This window comes from Desmodus rotundus, chromosome 1, assembly GCF_022682495.2.
Source record: "Desmodus rotundus isolate HL8 chromosome 1, HLdesRot8A.1, whole genome shotgun sequence".
In the NCBI taxonomy this organism is placed as follows: Eukaryota; Metazoa; Chordata; class Mammalia; order Chiroptera; family Phyllostomidae; genus Desmodus; species Desmodus rotundus.
In genome coordinates this window covers 188647424-188670961 of record NC_071387.1, presented here as the reverse complement: position 1 = coordinate 188670961, position 23538 = coordinate 188647424, and the positions used below count along the sequence as shown (strand labels likewise).

The following is a 23538-nucleotide window of genomic DNA, read 5'->3' as shown; positions in this document are numbered from 1 at the left end:
AACCTCTTCCCCATAGTGCACTTAGCTAAGATTCTAATTGCATGGATAAAAGGTTGGCATTTTCAGGGCCATCTTCAAGCTACTCAACTTTGCAAAGAACTTTCTAGAATCATTGGGTCAACAAATATGATAATCAGGTAAATTCACACAGACCAGACAGATTACCCTAAGCCGCTTCCCCTCTCTCTTTCCAATCACCCCATGTCCTTTCATTTAAAAAGCCAACCATTGATGGTTAGCCTGAACACAATAAATTTGGTGTTCCCTGTGAACAGATCAGAACCGGAAAGGATGGCACAGTTAATCACAGGGGAAATGGTCCTGTGGAAGAGCAGTGTAAGTGAGAGTGCCAGAGGGAGAATTTCCAGTGAACTGAACGGGGAGAGGTCTCCTGGGTCAAGAAAACCATTGGGAAGAAAGTAAGCAAGCTTCTACTGTGCGAGAGGAGTCCTCTTAGGGCCAGTTAACTTTCAGATGCTCTCTTGAATTTAAATTTGATTTGTCTTTTTAGTTTCAGGCAGATTCCTTTAAAGCAGTGGTTCTCAACATAGGCCTAGGAGGATTTTGCCTCCCAGGGGACATTTGGTGATTGATGTCTGGATATATTTTGGTTGTCACAACTGGGGAGTGAGGAGGTGCTACTGGTATCTAGTGATTAGAGTCCAGGGATGTTGCCTCAAATGTCAAGAGTGACAAAGTTGAGAAATCCTGGAAGAAAAAACAGATTTCTATGGTCAGAGAAGAAAGAAGTAATAAGAATGAGGAAAGCCTTGAATTCTGCTGACTAATAGAGGGAAAGAAATACCAGCCAGCAGAGGCAAAGATGTGACAAGATGATTTAATGCCCTTGCCAGGTGTATGAGGTTACATGACAGTGTGTCTTAGAATCACTTTGGCTCCTTGCCCAGAGCCCTGGGGTTGTAACTGATTTGCTTATAATTGAACGTTTACATGAAGTATGTAGCTATAATAAATGCAAACAATGGTGGGTGGGTAGGTTTTTTAAAGGTATGTCTTTCATAGTCAGATAATAACCATTTGTAGAGCATCTGCTGGGCCCTGGAACTGTGTTCAAAATATTTTTTAAGCTATTCATATTTTGTTTCTTTTTTTCCCCAGGTTCATTTCCTAATTTATTGTATAAATGTAGTATCACATGATGAGTGGACATTAGCTTCTCCAGGCATGGGAAACTAACAGATGAGGTACAGTCTAGAGCCCTTTTAGGTTGCTTTCACGCTGGATTTTTTTTTTTTTTTTTTAGATCTTAACTTGAAATATAAAACCAGCAAAGCAATGCTCCCATATGTGGCCAGTACACAATTCATTCTACCTGTGAGAGTGTAGGAGTTGAAATATTTGATACCAGTGCATTGGGGTTGGGCATCAGTTCCTGGACCTGCCACGATTCCGATCTTGCAAAAAGCACAGATTCCGCAGGGCGTGTCCTTCTGTGCAGGCAGCTACCCCTCTTTTTGTTTTCAAACAACAATCCACATCAGTTATCCTCCTGAGGAAAGTTTAATTGTTCTAGAAACAAAAGGAACTTCTTTTGAATCCCTTGCTTTTCCACATGTATTGTACAGTGAGTTAGGGCAGAGGAAATACAGGTTTGGGGTTGAAGGACTTTCAGGGTTCCTACAAATGGGAAAATAGCTCTCATGCATTAAAATAGCAACAATCCTAAGGAGTTTAAAGGGACTTGTGTGCCACAAATCCAATGACGTTATTCTAAGTCTATTTCCATTTGGCTCTGATGAGCTCTAAAAGCCCTCTCTTTGTAAGAGTCAAGGATTCTGTCCTCTGCCAGCCAGTTAGAAATGACAGCGGAGTCACGTACTCATCTGAGTGTGCTGCAGGGTTTGCAACCATTTATTTCAGAGCTTTAGGAAGCTGGCAAAATCGGATGCCCACCTTTTTGCATATGTGCCCTTTCCTGGAGTGACTTTCCATGATCATGCACAAGATCATCTAAATAGTCTATGACCCTGGAAAGTGACCATCTTCTGCAATAGGGTGGGATGCTAATACATTAAGGGTTATAGGCTTCCATTTTCCATGGCTGCTAAGAGAGAAAACTCCATCCTGTAACTCTAGACCTCACAAATGACCCCGGGGAACTACAGGCAAATGGGTGCTATTAGTGCAGAGGTGCAAAGAAAAGCAGCCCGTGTGGTCGGGACCCCGCGCCACCTTTACTCAGCATGGTAGTCACCCATAAAGAAGACTTGTTCTGAAGCCCGCCTGCGGGATTTTGGAGGACAGTGAATGAGTCTTCTTTCTCTCCAGACTGTGCAGTCAGTGGATAGACAAGTCAGAAAAAGCAAACAGATGGGGAGTAAAAAAAAGTGGCTTTATTATTGATTAAGCTGATAGAAAAACATGGCTTTAAATGTGAGCCAAATAGGCTTAGTAATACACCCCTGATTTCCAAATGTTTTTTCCAGCTGTCCCTGGACCAGTCAGACAACCATAGGTGATTCTTTCCTCCAGCTGAACAGGATAGCTGGCCTGCAGAAGGCCATGGTCTCTCTGAAGGGGCTTCACCTGGCTCTGCTCAGCTCTGTCTCCCGACCGCCAGTCCAATATGTCTCTCCTCCCCAACGGAGCGATGAGTGAAGGGCGGAGAGCAGTTTTTTTCCAATAACTTACCCTTCTAGGATGTTGAGTACATATTATCTGTTTTCTTTAGAACATCAGAAGATAAGTAAGTTTTTTTCCTCCAAATTTAAGTGTATCCCTGCATAAACTGCAGATTGAAATACAGTATTGGTTGGGAGATAATCTTGAGTGGCTTATTACAAAAAAATTGAAGTAAAAGCTCTTCCAGGCCATGTACAACATACAAAGAATTGTCAGAGAAGTTTCTGAGAGACTGTCCCTAGTTAGGAATCTCTTTTGTCAACATCTCTTAAGACCAACTGGTGAGAGTTAGACCTTGCTAAGTAGAGCCGAAATGTGCTGGTAAGAGGGGCTTCAGAAAGGGAAGTGTGGGAGTGGACGTCAGAGAAGTGATTCCCCCAGTTAACTGTGAGCTAAAGATGTGTCACCTCCTGGGAGAGACTTTTCTTTCCCTTTTCTTTATCTAATGTTACCTTCCTTGACTCCACAAAAATGTCTCTAACTTTCTATTAAACATTGTTTAAACTGTACATGCTTTCAAGTTGTCACTCTTCTGAAATAATAACCATACTTACCTTCGGGAAAGGTCAAAGATCTTTGAGGGGAGGCTGGGTGTTCTCAAGGGTTTTCAGCGTTCTTTTCTGTATGGTGACCCAATGTCCCAATTTGTCTCATGGGTCTCAGATTATACCTAATGTCCCGCCCACCCCCCACCTCCAGTCTAAGTATTAAATACTCTTCCATTCACCCTCAAGAGTGTCCTGGTTTGGAAACAAAATTATGTAGTCACTGCAGTTTTCTTTAATATTTAGTTTTTTCCTTTTTAAAAAAGGGATGTATTTATTGTTACTTGTATAATTAAAATTAGTTTTATAAAAGGTTATGGCATGATTTCTGCCTTCAAGGAGAGCTAACTGAGTATAGTAATAAAGCAGGCATTGATATGGTGCTTTTGCCTTACAAAACACTTTATCAAGTTTATTTAATGGGCTGAATGGTTGGGGTGTGGTATATTTTAGGTGGGTGAATAATAAGCGAAGCTGAAGTGATAGGAATAGCAGGCATCAATGCACTAGTTACACATACATTGTCAATGTCATCTCATACTTGTGTACTTTTGTCTCTGCCCATCCTAGTGACTCAATCGTGTGGAACTTCTTTCTTTCTTTCTTTGTCTAGAAGGCCAATGGTACTTGAAATTGTGCTCATCTTTCAAAAAGTTCAAGTTTCTCTCCAATTCCTAATTCACACTTTCTTTAATCTCTAATTAGACTCTTTATTTTTCTATCCTCCATCAAACTACTAATTATGTACGAAGACAAAACTGGTAAGTGCGCGAACATTACTGGTCTCAAAACAAACTCCTGGGGGGATTTGTTTCCCAGTTTCTTCCAACTTACCTGTATGACCCTCCAGCCAGGTCTTCCCTCCTGTGCTGTGAAACCCAGCCTGTCATACTCCATTTATTGATGGCTGTGTCACACAGAGGAGGAGGACCCTAGGTAAATCAAGACAGATTGTCCCTCTCTTTTTCTTCCCTTCAAACTTGCTGTTGGGGAGGAGGCTTGGTTTGGCACTGGCAGTAGCTGGATTCACACAAATGGTTGTTCCCAGAACTGATAGCATACCCATGGTCCCCTAGTATGGTGGTACTGCTTGTTAAAGTAGGAAAATGTTTCTGAACCAGTTGTTAAATAACCACTGTTCCAAAGGCTCCATCCAAGTTGTCCTGCCCCCAGTTTCCTTGACTTTCCCATAAGGTGCCCTTGGATGTCCCCAGATCTACCAAATAAGGGCATAGCAAGGGGCTACGGGGACCTTGCTCCAACCCATTTTGATTAGCTGGTCCCTGGGCCACATCAGTTGCTCCTCTTCAAGGTGCTTCATCATGAATTTGAAATGACTTTCCACAATTTGAAAAGTAGAAATCCAAACTAGTACTTTGGAATTGAGCTTAATTCTTTTCTTGAGTGTGTGTGCGCGTGCGTGCAAGTGTGCTCACCCATAGCAGTGGCCCTGGCTTATTTTTATCTTTTAGGGCATCTGTATCACCATTGCTGCTCAACAGTTCGACCAACTGTTTTGTTTTCATAGAAGATACGCTTTTGGAGCACAATTTTTTCAAACAAAATATGGGACTTTCATCTAGTATCTATCTGACAAATGGTCATTTAGTGTTTGGATAACTTTGGTAGTGGAGAACCCACTATCCCTGGAAGTCATTTTCCCTTCTGCAGTAAAGTACACAGGCGGACTTATCCCATTTCACAGATTTATTTATTTTTTTTTAATCACAAAAAGCCATATCTGATAGTCAGTAACAGGATTAGTCTGTCTCGGTAGAAATGTTCCTCTGGATGGTCTTCTTTTAGCTGTTCTCTCCATATGCAGATTCACAAACACTTCATAACATTTGAGAAATGTCACAAACCTAAAGAAACCAGACGGTCCTGATTCCTGTCTTTTTGCTCAGAAATATGCCTTGTACATATTTTGGTAATTGGTCATTATGTAATCAATCATTTCTATCAAATAAATGAATGAATGAAGGACTGAAGGCAGAAAATTTTTTTTAGACTTTATAGAAAATCCCCAAAGGTAGAAATTTCATAACTTCTGATTGGCCTATTTCAATATTTTATCATAGCAAGATCAAGAGTTTTCCCTTATGCCTAACTAAAACCTTTGTACCTTTAATTTAAGCTAATTTCTTTTTCTTCAGTACTCTGGGTGTGTTTCCTTTGTCTGGCTCTATTCCCATATCATCTTTCATGCAGACAGGGCAGAGGCAGGAAGGAGAAAGGTCAAACATATATTATAAAAGTGTGGTATTCTAGAGAACTTTATTACCAAATTTATCTCCTCATATACTAATCATTTACTGTAGGGAGCATTTTTCTTTATCATTCTAGATATCTAATTATGATAAAAAGTACAAAAGAATGCTTCTCACTTTGCTCTAGCAAGTTAGGCCAACTCTTTTTGCATAGAAGTCATAGTTGAGCTTTGGATATTCAGAGAAAAGGACAGGCTGTCATTGCAAACATGTAGGGGAAAGCACCTTTCCCTAAATTTTCTAGAAAAACTATGTATTCCAATCTATGCTTAAATCTAAAAGTAAAAATTATGTATTTTGCCTCTTGAGGTTGACTTTCTGACTTCTAATTAGGACAAGGAAGGTGCATCAAGAAAACACAGGAAGTTTAACCATAAAATTCTCAGTTCTAGGACTTTTAGTTCTGGCTCTGTACAGAAATGTATCAACGGGTTCTTTAATGGCAAAACTCATGGTTTCATTTGCCTTTTAGTTTCTTTGACTTTTGAAAGGATGCAATGACTAAGAGGAACTTCAGAGAGCTTACAGTTTAATACTGTTCCTCTGCAGAGGAGGAAACTGTTGCTCAAGCAACAGTTTGTTTATGGTAATGTTGACCATAAAAAAAAAAATATCCTTCCTGAAAGGACTGAGCATTGAGGAGCAGTGTGGAACATTATCTTCTCTTTAGATAAATCTGGATCAGATCATCTCCCTGGCACCTCACCACCATGGCCTCTGTTAGTAGAAATATGTGGAAAGGAGGAATACAATGCATCCAATGTCCTTGGTTTGGTTGAGGTGTCCCTTAAGACCTCTAACTGTTTTTAAATGAGTTCTATGATTATGGAATAACCTCTTGTTCTCTGAGCAGTCTTTCCTATTAGGAGGAAGTTCCCTGAGCAAAGAACAAATGTACAAAAGTTGAACCTTTCCCTGATGTAGAATAATAAATAAATAAATCATCATTCTGATTTTTAAATGTTTCCTATGAGTTTGATTGTTTTGAACTCTGTGTGGCCTTGAGTTTCCTTCATGGATTCTTTTAAATATGCATTTATTGAGTGCCTACAATTCATCTGTTTATTCAACAAGAATGTGTTTAGTGTCTGCTATTTTCAGAACTGCTCTAGGTTCTGAGGATATAGTAAAAACAAACAAACAAAGAAATGCCTACATTCATGGAGCTTTTGTTCTCATTGTAGACACAGGTAGATAAGGTAGATTCTGTCCCTGCCTCTCTGAGCTTGAAGCTCAGCAGGAAAGACAAGTTTTAAATTGGTTGCTACAACTAGTATGATGGATATTTGTTACAGGGATATGCAGGAGCTATAGGGTATTAAGGGTGCAGAAAATAGGGTGGAACCAAGTCCTGAAGTCAAGGATTTTTTTTTTGAGAAAAGTAGAGAGAGACATTTAAACTGGCATCTAAAGCCTGAGGATGAATTCAGTGAACAGAAGGGTTGGGAGAGAGAATGCTTCACCAAAGGGAACAACACAGAGGGAAGAAACAACACATCTGAAAAACTGGAATAAATTTGGTATGATGAGCAGAAAATGTATAATGGGAAAAAAGCTTTGAAATGAGGCTCTATTGTTGAAGAATTTGCAAACCACTATAAGAGGACTGTACTGATGGAACAGAACAGAGAGCCCAGAAATAAACCCAAGTCTCGATGGTCAATTAATATTTGACAAAGGGGGAAGAAGCATAAAATGGAGTAAAAATAGCGTCTTCAACAAATGATATTGGGAGATCTGGACAGCTACATGCAAAAAAAAAGAAACTCGATCACCAACTTACACCATACACAAAAATAAATTCAAGGTGGATAAAAGACTTAAATATAAGTCGTGGTACCATAAAAGTCCTAGAGGAAAACATTGGCAGGAAAATCTTAGACATTCCATGCAGCAACGTCCTCATAGATATGTCCCCTAAAGCAAGGGACACAAAGGAAAGAATAAATAAATGGGACCTCATCAAATTAAAAAGCTTTTGCATGGCTAAAGAAAACAGCATTAAAATGAAAAGAGAACCAACTATATGGGAAATCATATTTGCCAATGATACCTCAGACAAGGGTTTGATCTCCAAAATATATAAAGAACTCACACAACTCCACTCCAGGAAGACAAAAAACCCAATTAAAAAATGGGCAAATGTCTTGAACAGACACTTCTCCAAGGAAAACATACAGAGGGCCCAGAGACATATGAAAAGATGCTCAGCATCACTAGCCATCAGAGAGATGCAAAGTAAAACCACAATGAGATACCACTTCACATTGGTCAGAATGGCCATCACAAACAAATCAACAAACAAATGTTGGAGAGGATGTGGAGAAAAGGGAACCCTAGTGCTCTGTTGGTGGGAATGCAAACTGGGGTGGCCACTGTGGAAAACAATATGGAATTTCCTCAGAAAACTAAATATGGAATTGCCTTTTGACCCAGCAATTCCACTGCTGGGATTATACCCTAAGAGCCCTGAAACACCAATTTAAAAGAACCTATGTACCTCAATGTTCATAGCAGCACAATTTACAATAGCCAAGTACTGGAAGCAACCTAAGTCCCCATCAGTAAATGAGGGGATCAAAAAACTATGGTACATTTATACAATGGAATACTACACAGTAGAGAGAAAAAAGGAGCTTATACCCTTTGCAATAGCATGGATGGAACTGGAGAGCATTATGCTAAGTGAAATAAGCCAGGCTGTGAGGGACAAATACCATATGATCTCACCTTTAATTGGAACATAATCAACAAAAGAAAAAAAAACAAACAAAATGTAACCAGAGACATTGAAGTTAAGAACAATCTAACAATAGCCAGAGGGGAGGGGGCAGGGGACAGTGGGGGGAAGGGTTTTCAGGAACTACTATAAAGGACACATGGACAAAACCAAGGGGGAGGGTGGAAGCAAGGGAGGGAAGTGGGTTTGGCCGGGGATTGGGGGGGCAGTGGTGGGGGGAAAATGCAGATGACTGTAACTGAACAACAATAAAGTAATTAAAAAAAAAGACTGTACTATATTTGAAGGGTAATGGGGAGCTTTTGAGGGTTTTAAGGCCTATTTGCATTTATTCTAAGGATCCTTTTGCAGCAATAGGGCTAGATAAGAATGGAAAGAAACAAAACTAGATTAAAGGAGTTACAAGACAGTTGACATAATCCAGGTAGGGAATGGTGGTGACCAGAACCAGAGTGGTGGCAGAGGGAATGGAGTAAAATGGATGGGCTTGAGTAACATTTGGGAAGTGGAGTGATTAAACATGAATGAAAAGAACAATTTAAGTGAATGATCATATGTGCATGAGAAGAACAATCCAAGGTTGACTTCTAGCATTTTGATTTCTGGTTTCAGTCAGCTTCAAAAGGCCAGACCCAGGACTGTGCAATTTCCCATCCCTCTGTTCCTTCCTTTATTCAAGGGTTTACCTGCATATACACTGAGCCAGTAGCCAGCATCTCTTACAGGTCTCTTCAGCCAAGAAAAGCCCCCATGTCACAGGTTCCGGTGAGACCTTTTGTTAATAAAGCCACTGAACCTTCTAGATAGTTACTACGGGTGGCCAACCTTCTGAATTCTTTTCAACAGCGAATTTTGCTAAACTGAACATCTAAGACTGGTGACGCCAGAACTACCTCTGGCTCTGTCCACTTCGTGCTACCAATGAATCATTAACTCACTCAACTCTTCCATGCAAGTAGCAGGCTGGAAATTCTGTTCTTCTTTTTTGAATTAACTGTTATCTGAGGCTGAACTGCGCGTCATCCATTGCTTTTGTATTGTGGAAACTCAATATATCTATTCCCCCGCTGGGTCAGAAGGGGGCAATTTGGATGAATATTTTATTATTTTAAAATGCCTCCAAGATACTATCTGATTCATTCTCATAACAATTTGGGGAGACAGGAAGGAAGCAGGTATACACATAGTTTTTACTTAATGGCCAATTTAGTGCTGTTTGGTCGAAGATAAAAATGAAGAAATTATTCATGTGGAATCTAATTTAAGATCATCATTCTCGATGACATTTATGACTTGCTTCTGGCAGGAATTTTGTTTGTTGTAGCAACATGAGGAATGTTCTACTTTTTGCATTTGAAGGTGACACGTCTGTCCCTCCATTAGAGGCACATGTGTTGTGAGATGCCTTTCTGATGGAAGGGACAGATTTTCATTAAGCCATTGGCACTTTCTCTTAACACTGTGACGACTGACACACATTTCTGATGTCTGACTCGGGATAGGTATTACAGCCATCACCACAGGCAGAGAAAAACAAATTGCCTGCCCGGGGATTTGAACTTTTGCCACTGGCCTCATTCGTACAATGTGCTAACCAACTAGGATAGCCAGGGGAATGTAATTATAAAACAGCATGAGTCAATCCTGGTCTAGGACCCCAAAATTTAATCTCTGAATAGTTAGTTCCATTAGCTTTCACTTATGTCCATGGAAGATTGTAGCCTTTCTCTAGAAGCATATACTGCAACATGGTTTACTATTATCTTTTGTAGAAGTTTGCTTTTCAGATTTAATAAAGATAGAAACATTAGTGAGTCTTGAAATAAAATGTGGTGTTTCTATAATACTAGGTATTTGTTTTTGAATGCTATTTATAAATATGTCACTCCTCTGTGATAACTGCTTGCAATAAATTCTTTTAAATAACAAGGGCATACTTAAACCGCGTCTGAATTTATGTTTACTCACATACGGGAGAAAACACACTTCACAAATGTCAGAACACTACTCGCAGTGGAAGCCTCACAGAAATGTCAGAGCATATAAGGAGATCCATGAAGGCACTACGAAAAATGAAAAAGTAAATTCTTGGTAGGCTACATATTCCTGCAAACTATTTTGAAAATGAAGCACTTAATTACATTATAGTTATTAATGATTTGAAACAAGTTGAGATTACATGGATATAAAACCATGCAAGGAAGTGAACATGGAAATGAATGTCACATTCATAAACTGTCTTAGGTTGATTGGGCTGATGTCACAATGGACTTATACTGCTCACAGTTTTGGAGTCTGGAGAATCCAAGATCAAGGTTAGACCTGTGATTCTGTGCCGAGTGAGGATCCCTTCCTGGATTGCAACCTGCTGTCCTTTTGCTATGTCTTCACATAGTGAAGAAAGATAGCTCTCCATTTTCTTTCTTTTTTTATAAGGACACTCATTCATCCCGTCATGGGGGCCCCAACCTCATGACTTCATTGAAGCCTAATTACCACCCTAAGGCCCCATTCTGAAATACCATCATAATGGGGGCTAAGGCTTCAACATGTGGATGTTGAGAGCACATAAACATTCAATCCCTATTATGAGCTGAAAACAACTTGATTATTTTGATTGGCAAACAATTTCCTCTGTCTCCCTCATTTCTCTTACTCAGTCAGCCATCAAGTACTGCTGGTTCTACCATCCAAATATTTCTCTGATCAAAACCTCACAGCAGCACTCAATTAATATTTGACAAAGGAGGTAAGAATATACCATGGGATAAAGACAATCTATCCAGTAAATTGTGCTTGGAAAATTGGACAGATACATGCAAACAAAGGAAACTAGACCACCTTCTTGCACTGTATACAAAAATAAACTCAAAATGAACTAAAGAGTTAAATGTAAGGCTCAAAACCATAAAACTCCTAGAAGAAGACATGGGCAGTAAAGTCTCTGACATTTCTCTTAACAATATTTTTTCCGATATATCTCCTTGGGCAAGGGAAACAAATACAAAAATAAACAAATGGGACTACATCAAACTAAAATGTTTTTGCACAGCAAAGAAAACCATCAACAACAAAAAAAGACAACCTACTGAATGGGAGAAGATATTCACCAATGATACATCTGATAGAGTTAATATCCAAAATTTATTAAGAGCTCAGACAACTCAACATCAGAAAAACAAAAAAAACCAATTAAAAATTGAACAGAAGACCTGAATAGACACTTCTCCAAAGAGGACATACAGATGGTCTATGGACATATGAGAAGTTGTTCAACATCACTAATCAGAGAAACACAAATCAAAACCACAATGAGATACCACCTCACATCTATCAGAATGTCTATCATCAATAAATCAACAAACGACAAGTGCTGGAGAGGATGTGGAGAAAAGGGAACCCTTCTGCACTGTTGGTGGGAATGCAGACTAGTGCAGCCACAATGGGAAAGAGTGTGGAGGTTCCTCAAAAAATTAAAAATAGAATTGCTTTATGTCCCCGTGAACCCACTTCTGGGAGTATATCCAAAGAAACCTGAAACAGTAATTTGAAAGAATGTTTGCAATTTTATGTTCTTTGCAGCGTTATTTACAATAGCCAAGATACTGAAGCAACCTGAGTGAGCATCAATAAATGTGTGGATAACGAAGTGGTGCTACGTACACACGATGAAATAGTACTCAGTCATAAAAAAGAATAAAAGCTTGACTTTTGTGACAGCATGAACATACCTAGAGGGTATTATGCTAAACAAAATAAGTCAGACAGAGAAAGACAAATACCAAGTGATTTCATTTATATGTGGAATCTAAAGAACAAATAAACAAATAAAATAGAAACTCATAGATACAGAGAACAGACTGACAGTGGAGAGAGGGGAGGGGGCTGGGGGGCCAAGCATAAAAGGGGAAGGGATTAAGAAGTACAAATTGGTGGTTACAGAACAGTCACAGAGATGTAAAGCACAGCACAGGGACTACAGTCAGTAACACTGTACTAACTGGGTATGGGGCCTGGTGGGCACTTGGAACACCTGGGGGACCACTCTATAAAGTACATGATTTCTAACCACTATGCTGATAACAATAGTTTAATAATATTATATATTATTTATTCTGTAAACATCCTTCTACAGGTTTTTGTGTGGACGTATCAAGCATCAGGATCATTGGCTCTTATGGGAAGAGTATATCTAGTTTTGCAAGAAACCACCAAACTATCTTGCAATATGGCTGCACCATTTTTATTCTCACCAGCAAGGAATGAGGGTTCCTGTTGCTTCACATTTTGCCAGCACTTGGAGCTGTCAGTGTTCTGGATTTTGGACATTCTAAGAGCTGTGTAATGGTCAGTAAATATTTATGTTAGGTGAATGTGATAACCACTACACTACGGAAACAGTGCTGATAAACCTGTGTGAACGCACCCCACCTACATAATGGGACTGGTATGACAAACTGAAGTAGCTGAGACTTTTAGTGCTATGTCTTCCTATTGTAAAGATGGACACATCAAGGGACTAGCCCACCACTTCTCTGATTTACTTCTATGGCTCATCAGTAGATTTTTTTTAAAGAACTTTATTTATTCTTTGAGAGAGGGGAAGGAGAAAGAGAGCAAGAGAAAAACATTGATGTGTGAGAGAAACATAGATTGGTTGCCTCTTGCATGCACCCAGACTGGGGGCCAGGACCAAAAACTAGGCATGTGCCCTGATGGGGACTCAAACCAGCCACCTCTTGCTTTGCAGGAAGACATCCAACCAACCGAGCCACACGGTCAGGGCTTATCAGTAGTTTGTCTTCAGAGAGCAGGAAGCCATGCTTGGCAGTCACCAATTTTTTTTGAACATTTTTTTTCCTTTTTAACGAATTCATAGTAACTTGCTTCAGTGGGAAGAAAATAATTGGTGACAATTATTTAAAAAAAATAGATTGCCTGTAAATTTTCCCAATGAAGTCTTAACTGCATTTTTTTACCTAGATAACAACAGGTTCAAATTACTGAAAAGATTTCAGACTCTAATTAGTTAAGAATACCAGTGCAGCTTCCTATTAAAATTCTTGTCCATAGCTCTAAGTTCATAAATACGAAAAGAGTAAATTTTAACCACATAGTTTTTAATGCAAAAAAATTCAAATAATAGTCAAATGTTTAAATGTTTTCTGAGGTTCAGTATTCCAAGATCTGTGTTTATGATCTGTAAAATTAGGAAATAAATCAAAATGGTTTTCTATAAAAGTATGAGGCTTTCAATAAAGGCTGACCAAATTCTTAGACATTAAGATCTTTTTATTTTTAGATAAATCTTTACTAATAACAACTTATAATAACTACTAAAAATTGCATCTCTGTTTTCAATTTACTTTTATTTCTACATTCATAACTATAATTTAATCCTCACATTATTTCTGTAAGCCAAATACAATTATTTAAATATAGGGGACTGAAAATCAGAATGATTAAATGACACACAGGGTAACATAGTAGTGAAGTCCAGTGTCCCTAACCTAGTTCTGCCCCTTCCTCTGAGTGTGTCTGAACTCTAGTTAATGACTCTTCAAAGAGCTGTCTAAATTATTGTTGTTTAAATATAATTTTGCTGCACCTAGATATTCCTAGATTTGCTGCTAATATTCCTAGAAATAGAAGGAAGTTTTCTTTCAGAGTAGCTTATACTCAACTGTTTTCAGTTTCTTCTGTTTGCACTATTCAGCTGCCACGTCAATGTTCTCTCTGGTCTTATCATTGACATCCAGATTGGCAAATTTGATGGGGTCTTTGGCTTTCTTTTCAGTATTTGAAATTTCCAAATCATTTTCATTAAAAAGAGCCTTTCCCTTCCTACTGGCTCAACCCAAACACAACTCTGTGATCTGTTCCAGATCCATCTATGAAATTGCTTCCTCAACAACTTGTTTGGTGGTTGGACAGGCATGTCTAACACTGAACTCATTTTTCTGCTCAAAGGCTTTTCTTCCTGTGTTCTTAAACTTAATGATCAGTACCATCATTGTGCTAGTAGTCTTCTGTGCTGGTTAATTTTATGTGTCAATTTGGCCATGCTATTTTGTTTAGTTGTTTGGTCAAACACTAGTGAAGCTACTGCTGTGAAGCTGCTGCTGTGAAAGTATTCTGTAGATGTGATTAACATTTACAGTCATTTGACTTTAGGTAAAGCAGATCATCCTCCATAATGCAGGTGGACCTCGTCCACTTAGCTGAAGATCTTAAGAATAAGTCTGAAGTTTCCTGCAGAAGGGTTCTGCTTCAACACTAACATAGAAAGCTTGTATGAGTTTCCAGTCTGCTGGTCCAGCCCATGGATTTCTGACTCAACACCGAACAGCAATTCTTACCTGAGTTTCCAGCTTGCTGGCCTGCCCTATAAATGTCAGACATGCCAGACTCCATAATCCTGTGAACCAGTTCCTTAAAATCAATCAAGCAAGCAATCTTTCTCTGCTATTTGTTTTGTTTCCCTGGAGAATCCTAATATATTGCCTAAGTCAGAAACCAAACACTTTCCTATACTTCCCTAGGTCATTAACCCCACCCCATTGCTATCCAATCAAGTACCAAGTCCTGTAGAGTCCCCCTTCCTAGAGTCTCCCAAATCTTCTTCCTCTATCCCCCCTCCTCCTTTCTTGCTTGGAAGTCTGGGGAGGCCTCCTAAGGGACTTCCATGCTTCCAGTTTGATCCCCCTCAAGCCAATCTGCTGGAAGTGTCACTCTGCCATTTTAAATTCCCTTCACCTTTAGGAAAACCTGAACTCAAGGTGTGTGCATGGCTCTCCTTGATGCAATTCTTCTTCATTTCTGGACCCTCATTTCCTCTAATGCCCCATATTAATTTTTGATCCATGTATAAGGGCTGGTTGTTTCATACCTCTAGGTTTTTCATACTATCCCCGTTTCTGAATGTCATCTGTCTCTTCAGAAAGACAGCACCTACTCAACCTTTCAAGACAGTCCGGGACCACTAATTCTATCTAGCCTGTTCCCTCATCGCCCCTTGCTCACACTATCAAGTGCTAAGCCCTCTGACCTGGCTTATTTGGTTTATCTGCTATCTCCTACACCAGAAAGCAAAGAGCAGAGACTCTGATGCATTTATTGTAGTGCATCACAAAGCTGCTATTTCATAGGCACTTAATAAAGGCATGTAGGAAGAATTAATCAATAAACAGATGAATAGACTGGTTTGGAAGACTTCGTTGTATGAAGAGTCCTCCAAATGGTAAGCATCATAATGTAAGTTCATCTGTGAAGCACCAATGAGAAGTGGAAATGTTTACTTTGCATACAACCGTTTGGCTGGATGGGGCCAAAGGTGCTGCTGGCTGTCTGAGCAGAGGTGGGACTGAAGGAGAAAAGTGAAGAAGAAAGGAACCAAATGTTACAATTAAAATAAAAGAGTTAGAAAATAGAAAAAAAACAAAGGGGAGAGAAAGCAAGGGAGGAAACAAGGAAGAAATCCAGTGGAAAAGTGGAGGCCCAGGGAGCTGTGATTAGAAGCTCTGGTTGGTGTTCTCAGCAGCAGGAGGAGCAGGCTTATCCTGTTTCTTGCCCTAGCTGGAGCCTGTGTCAGTACCTGGGATCCCACCACCCTTCGACTCTGGTTCCCTGCACCTTGCCTAAGGTGGTTCCTCTCTGACATTTGACTGTGTGCACCCCTTCCCTGGGGCAAGAAACACCAAGACAGACCCACCTGGAATCCCCGTCTGGGCCCTGGGACCCTAGAATGCCCTGCCCAAGTGGCCCTAAGCCTGCCTCCACGGCCCACACAGGCCTCCTGGTCCATCTTCCTGAAGACAGGCAACTGGGCAGGGACATTCATCTGTCAGCACAGGGACACTCCAAATGAAGTCACAGCTAAAGCTTTCCACCTGGGGCTTGACAACCATTCTGGAGGCCCTGGACAGGCAGAGTGGGTATAGAGTAGCCTTGAGATGTCATTGTATTGATGAAGGAGACGAGTCCTAGGAGGTCCTAACATCCTTCTGACTGCAAAATCCCCACTGCATCTCCCCTCGGCCTAGACCTCACTGGAGCTCTTATAAATCCTCCAGATTTTTCTTTTTCTTCTTAGATATTTGAAAAACATAAAAAGTGACAAATAAAATACTTAAAAACCCAATCACCATACTCTAACCACCAAGAATTAACCTTTTCCACATTTTAGTATATTTGCTTCTAATCTTTTTTTTTCTATGTAGACACTAAACACAATTATGGTGGTAAAATATGAACACATATTAGTAAGTCCTTAAAATAATTTTAAACTTAATGGGAAGTTGTAAGATATAATATAAAGAATTCCTTTATATCTTATACCCAGATAAATCAAACCTAGTTATATATTAAGAGATAAACTTCACTATCAGAATCAGGAACTTTAATATTGACACAGTACTATTATTTAAGTCATAGTCCATTCAAAAATTTCCAATTGTCCCAATAATGTCATTCACAGCTCTTTTGTTTCTCACTCAGAATTCCGTGCAGAATCATGCATTGCCCTGAGCTCTCCTGTCTCTTTAGTCAATCCCTCATCTTCCCTTTGTCTTTTATGACCTTGACATTTCTGAAGAGTATAGGCCAGTTATTTTGTAGAATATCCCTTAATTTAGATTTTTCTGATGTTCCCTTATGATTAGATTTGGTTTATTTTTGGCAGGAACACAGCTGGTTTTGGTTGTTTCCCAGAACACTGTAATAAGGAGATCGGAAGCCTACAAATAAGATTCCTTTGACCATCCTGATTGTGTTCTTGATTCTTACATCTTCATCCCCCCTACCCCTCACCCAAACCTGGGGGGAAAAGCACTATTAATTATGCATCCTGCAGTACTTTAAAATATATTTACAAACCTATTTATATAGTAAGAGGCAATCTATAGTGTTGTTTTATACTTTAGAGGAATACACTTAGCTATACATGGAAAACATTTGTAATGCGTTTTAAACTCACCCTGGATGGTGCACATAGACTTACGAGATTCCTTTCACCATTCTCCAGGTTCTTCAGTGCAAGGGGTCAGCGACCTTTTTCCAGGGGGCTGGCATATAGATTCTACAAGATCATATCTAACATGTTCACTAGCCTATCCCCAATCTAAGGTCTTTCCATCATAGGTGCTCAATTAATGTCTGCTGGAAAGACTGAGAGAGAGGGAGCACCAGGATTAGGACAATCTTCTAGGCCAGCTCCAGGGCAGTTCTCCTATGTGGCTCTGTTGCAGGAAAAACTCAGTTCTTCTTGACGATGCAGTAAGGAATTTTAGATCAGCAAGTTATCAGTGAGTAGGCAGGGTTTATCAGTGATATGTTCTCATGGAAGACAATGGGCCTTGCCAAGATCGGGGAGAAAGGCTTAAGTAAAGGACAAGGCAAGGGCAGCAAAAGCATCAGGTCATTTTTCTTGAGGACTTACATAGTTTGCAGGATGAGGGTGAGGGAATTGCCTGTAGATTGGTGGGTAAAGGTGATGCCAGCTTCCCTTTACCCAAACATAGTAGTGTATGGTGGTCTGTTTGGGAACGTGACTACTCGAACGTAGTAATGTGTAGAGGTCTGTTTCCCAGAATTCTTATCTTGCTCTAGACCACATTTGGTCATCTTGTTATAAAACAGATTCGTGACAGGACGCAGTTAATTAAATTTGGGGCAGTTACCCAAAGTCATTTATGGACTCCTTCTGTAGGGACCCCTTTATAAAACAGTGACCACAGGTAGGCAATTAACCAAAGTTGCTTTATGGGCTTTTTCTTTGGGCCCATAAAACTGTGGATACCCTCCTCTTCCCCCTTCTAGACCTTGAAATGAACGCAGTTTCAAAGGCTTTCTCCCAGATAGTGGAAACGATACGTACAGAACGTCAGGGGCTCCCCTCCTGTTGCACTGTCATGGCGTTTCTGTGAGGTTGGAACACCTGGCAATCTTACTGCACCAGGCTCAGGACTGCTGAGTTAGTGGGCGAGACATGTCTCCCTCCTCCTCCCTGCTTAGTTTACTGTCTATGCTACCTACCAGGCCTGTCAGCACCAAGAGAACTTACTGACTCCCCAAACTGTGACGGTGGCTTCTGAGTCAGAAAGTTCTAACACATAAAATCTCATCTTTCTGGAAGTTTTCTTAAAATTTTCTCTTTGAATTCATTGTATGAGAATGAAACTGGTAATCAGGATTAATGATAGACATCAGATATACACACTTCCTTGCTGTTCATAAAAGAACATCATTAGTATTTGAGGATAGCAAGTCTCCATATATTGCTGCTATTAAGACTCCAACACAAAGCTCTTTCAGGGTGTTTTAATGATCAGTGAATGACTTAATGAATTTTGAGCTGCAGGCTATTAACCCTGACTGTGACCTCTATTAGCTATGAATTAAGGCAGAGATGTAGGCTGCTAAGGAAGGATCAGAGTAAATATGGAGAGTAATTAAGCTTCAGTGAGTCCCTAGGTTTTTGCATTTCCCATTGTAGTGACCTGTGTAATTGCCAAAGAGAGTTGATCACTCTGAAGCTTAAAAACAAAAGGGTTTCTTATGCTTTGATTCTGGATTTCCTTGCAGATAAAATGGTGAGCATTCTTCTCACTTTGAAGAGAGGAGTGGGAAAAGAAGCTTCAGTAGAAGTAAAATAGATGATAGAAAAAAGTAACTGCTGAGCTTCTTACTTTCTAATACAATTATTTAGGGGAAATAGCTTAGAATTCATTTTTTAACCCAAACAAATTTCTATAATTGGCTAAGTGCAAACGTAGAGGCATTCACCTCCCGCAAAAACAAGGTAAAGCACATTTCTTCCAATCAACAGAATGTCTGATTAGGCAGTGTATTGTTTAACTCTGATTTATCAAATTCAATGCTCTTTGCATATTTATGAATTGTACGGAATTCTGTAGATCAACATATTTGCCTTATAAGATTTATGCCTGTTTTTTAATTTGTAGCTTTTGAATAGGTGATGATTTGAAAGGTGATTTCTCTTTTATGACCTAAATTGTGTCAAAATATATTTCCTTATTTTTAATCAGGTTTTCTAGTATAAGACTTTAAAATTCTGGAGACGTTTTACTTCACTTTTCATTAGAAAGGAAGGAAGGATGGAAGGGAGGAAGGAAGGAAGATAGAGAAGGGGAAAAAAGAAAATAGGCCATTTCCTAAAATTAAATTCTTCTTTTACAGGGCAACATAGAAACATACAGGTTGCCCTAAGTTTCCCTGAACTACAGATATGAAAACTCATGTGTGAGGTTGATTGTTAGCAATCTGGGGAGTCCTTAGGCAGGAAAAGGGGCCCCATGGTTGCTGATCAATGCATAGAATGTACAACAGTACCTAACTTTTGGGTCTAAGTTCCAGTGTGCACCCCATATAAAAGTAAATGGTAAGGCGTTACGAGAGAGCACGGTTCTTTGACAGGAATGCTTGGAGACTTTCACCTCTCTCTCTTCTACCAGGAAAGAGGATTTCCTTCAAAATATGTGTCATTTGAGAATGGTTCTTAAAGAAGAAAATAATAAGATAAATAAAAATATATATATTTATATACACCTATTGTATGTATATGTGTATACACACAAATATTTAAACATTTTCAAAGACTGTGTAGATGTTTATTTTTCTTGTGGAAGCATGATCACTCTGCCGTGTTCAGCCCTATCAAGGCAGGCAGACTTGGAAAAATATGCTGAATCTATGCTACAAAATCTAAGATATCTAAAACCTGGAAAAAGTACTGTATACTTAATTAATAGTAAGTGAGGAAAATGCTGAGTTATTTTGTTGCTGTCAGTGTCCTTGATTCTGTAGAACTTTTCCAGCAAGGGCCAAATATTATGTGTCTTAGAAATAGGAAAGTCTCTGATTGCTTCAACTCAAAAAACCGAAGTGTCCCACTGATTGGCTTTGTTTTTCCCCTAAATGAAATATTTTAAACAATCAGCAACCCATTTGTAAATCGTAGGGTTTTTCCCCCCATTTTTACTCAAATTTCCCTTTCCTTTTTTCCCTTAAGAAATAAAAGCTGATGGCGCTGGTATATTATGCATGCCTTCTCAGTCCCATAATCCTTCCTCCCTCTCCAGTTAAGTACTCTTCTAAATGTGCTGTTTACCTTCCCCAGGGTTGTTTTGTACTTTCGTTAATACGTATGTATTCATAAACAATTTATAGTTGCTTTGCAGATTTTTAAATTTTTATATAAATTTTAGCCTATTATATATATCCATCTGAAACTTTTTTTTGTTAAAAATTATGTTTTTAAGATTCATCCTTGTTTTGGCTACTATAGTATTACATTGTATAAATTATAGCTTTCCAGCGCTATAAACAGTGCGGTATACATCATTCCTTGTAAATAGTCCCTGTGTTTGCAACTGAGAGTTCTGTAGCAATGTGCTGCTGGAGTAGATCCATGTATCTTCAGCTTTAACAGAAATTGATCAGTTGTTTTCCAAAGCAGTTATGCCAATAATACGAATTTTCCATTAGGTGGCATATGCTCTACAAACTTGTTTTTTTTGTACAAAAATATCATCTAATCTGACCACTCACTTCAAATTCCATTGTTCTTTCTGAGTGACTGATGACTTTATCCAGAAAACTCATCAGTACTCACAGGTTAAAGTTCTATGGCACACGGAGCAGTTTCTAAAGGATTTGACATAGGGTCTGAAAGCAATATCATGAAAGGAGCCCTCCAAATATTTTAAGCAATGGTATCATCACTGAAATAAGCACTTCATATATCTTCCAAAACTTACTACTTTGCAGAGCTATTTCTCATGTTAATGTATAACTGTATTTTCGTTCTGTTGTAGGTGGGAATTAGGCTCTTTTATGATATCGTGAGGGAAGCATTCCGAGGACCCACACACAAGGGATGGAAGTGTGGTAAATGGTTATTTGTGTGGAAATAGAAACTGACCCCTGGGTTTCCAATGTCCCATCCCCCTCTGTCTCACCATGGAAAAAGTCCAACCTTGTCCTCAGCAAGACCAAAGCAAAAACCAATGTCCAGAGTTTTCGCTTCATTTTAAAATACAGTTCAGTCCAGCAGTCAGGCAGCTGGCATTGTTTCCTGCGTCAGTCCATTGCTGTGCTGCGGTATTTTAGGCTCCCCTATGGCGTGTAGAGTTGCCACAGCCATGGCCATGGGCCTCATGGCTGCTAAGGCCACCTGGTTATGTTGAGAGAATGTGCAAGTAAATGGGACAAGTACAGGTCACTTGGGCAAGAGGGAGGGGTGGCTCTTTGTTCCCATGGTATTATATTAGCTTGGTTTTGGGACAGACCAGGTGTCTTCAAAATGACAAATGAACTTCCCAAGCTTTCATGGGTTTTGATGGGTCCACCCCCTAGTTAAACTGACAGGCCTCTTTGGTCCAGCACCTCCCCTTGCGCCCCCTCCCCCCAGGCCCAACAATCTGGTACTGAAGAGGGAAAGGGAGGAGTGTTAATCCCTAAGGCGGAGCACAATGCTGTGATCCCCTAGAGTGCGAAAAGAAAAGCTGTAGCTTCCTGGGGAAGCAAACAGGCGTATGCCCCCCAGTTTATTAGCTCAGTGTCTAGTTCCCTTTGTTCCTCTTCCTTTATTAACAGCTAGTTAAATACCAACTTTAACAATTCTAGAAATACAGATAATAGATATGTTAGTAGAGAAAACTGCAAAAAAAAAGGCTTAGAACAGAAGTTAGAGAAATAAATATATTATAAAGTCAATTTAATCAGCATCACCTGTGGACTTCTTTCTATCCCAAGCATCATAAATCTGAAAAGAGGAAGAAAAGGATTTCTGCTGTTCCAATTAGGGCCAGTTTATAGGACACGTTCTTGGGAACGGGGTCATGCAGGCCCGTCTGCATTGCCTCCGGCCCCCTTCCCCCAGCCCCTCAGGTTGCCCATTCACCAGCATTTGGGGTGGAGACAGGGAGGGGGAAATAAGACTCTGCAGGGCTCTCTTTCGGCAGCTTCTATTATACTGTTTTACTTCAGTCAAAAGTAAATCTCATCTCTTCCTCTCTCTAGCCTCCTATTTTCCACTCCTACTGTTCTCTGATTCTAACACCTTTTCCTTCTTTTAATTTTTCCTCTGTCCTCAAGGTGAAAGATACAAGACTTGCTCGGATGGAGAGAATATGTCCACACTCATGCTTGGATAAGGCTGGGGGAAGAATAGTGGCTTTTCCTCCACCCCAGCTTCTGCCTCCACTTCAGGGCTGAAACATTCTTCATCTCATGCCCTTTAAGCAGTCCAACCTTATTTTCCCCAAAGCCCTTTTAGGTTAAGCAATGACTGATGTTCTCCAGGTCTCCCTCACCACCTACAAGAGTACCTTATATTTCCTTTTATGCCTTACTACAGTGGGGAGAGAACCTGGTTAGACAGCCAATTAAACAAAAATCCAAATAATTTGTTCATAACATTAAAATCCTATTAGTGAAAAATTTTTTGGTAAAAAATATGCCACTTTAATTCAAGACAACATAGTCCACTGTCAACCTACAACTACTGCTATTTCCTAATCCAAGAAGTAAGATTCAGGGGGGTCATTTGATAGAAAATAACTTTGTTAATACCAAACTTAGTACCACAACTGTAGCTGTGTTCTTCTCCTATTTTGAAGCACAAAAAGATTCTGTGAAAATGCTTGGGTGGATAGAAGTTCACATTTTTCAGAACCTGAATGAAATCCCTGAACTTGCTTTTCTCAGGGTAATAAGAGGACTTGACTTCAATGGAAGAGCCATTTAGAAGAATATATGCAGGCTTCCTAGCCCTACAAACATTAACGGGGAGGAATAGGGTAAATTGAGGGATTTATTTTCATGTGTCCAGGTGGCTCAAACAATGTTGCTCAACTTTTATGTCACTCACGTAATATGTATTAGAGTGACAAAATGACTTTAAATAGCTCTGAATTTTTGTTTTTGTGGACAGCTTAACGGTATGAGGAATTTTTGCTTGCAGACTTTAGAAGTGGTTGGGTTAATTCAAAATACGTTTATTACCTGCTGACAACATGTCTAGTACGCCATGGCTCTCAGGTAGAATATAATTCTGAAGCCCTGGTCCCTTTCTCCAAGTGTATTAGTGTCTCACGACGGCAGGAACAACTTACCACAAACTGGATGGTTAAAATAATAGAAATTTGTTCTTTCACAGTTCAGGAGGTCAGAATTCCAAAATCAAGATGTCAGCAGCTCTGCTTTCTTCTGGAGTATCTGAGGGAGAAACTGTCCATGCCTCTCTCCCAGCTTCTCGTGTCTGCCGGCGGTCCTCGGTGTGTTTCAGGTGGTGGATACATTACTCCAGTCTCTGCTGCCA

At 39.7% G+C, this 23538-nt stretch overlaps 1 pseudogene; it reads right to left on the bottom strand.

Annotated features, from left to right (window-relative positions):
* Positions 1-1223: 1223 nt before the first annotated feature.
* Positions 1224-23538, bottom strand: part of LOC128780214 (ATP synthase membrane subunit K, mitochondrial pseudogene) — a 41754-nt pseudogene continuing 19439 nt past the window's right edge.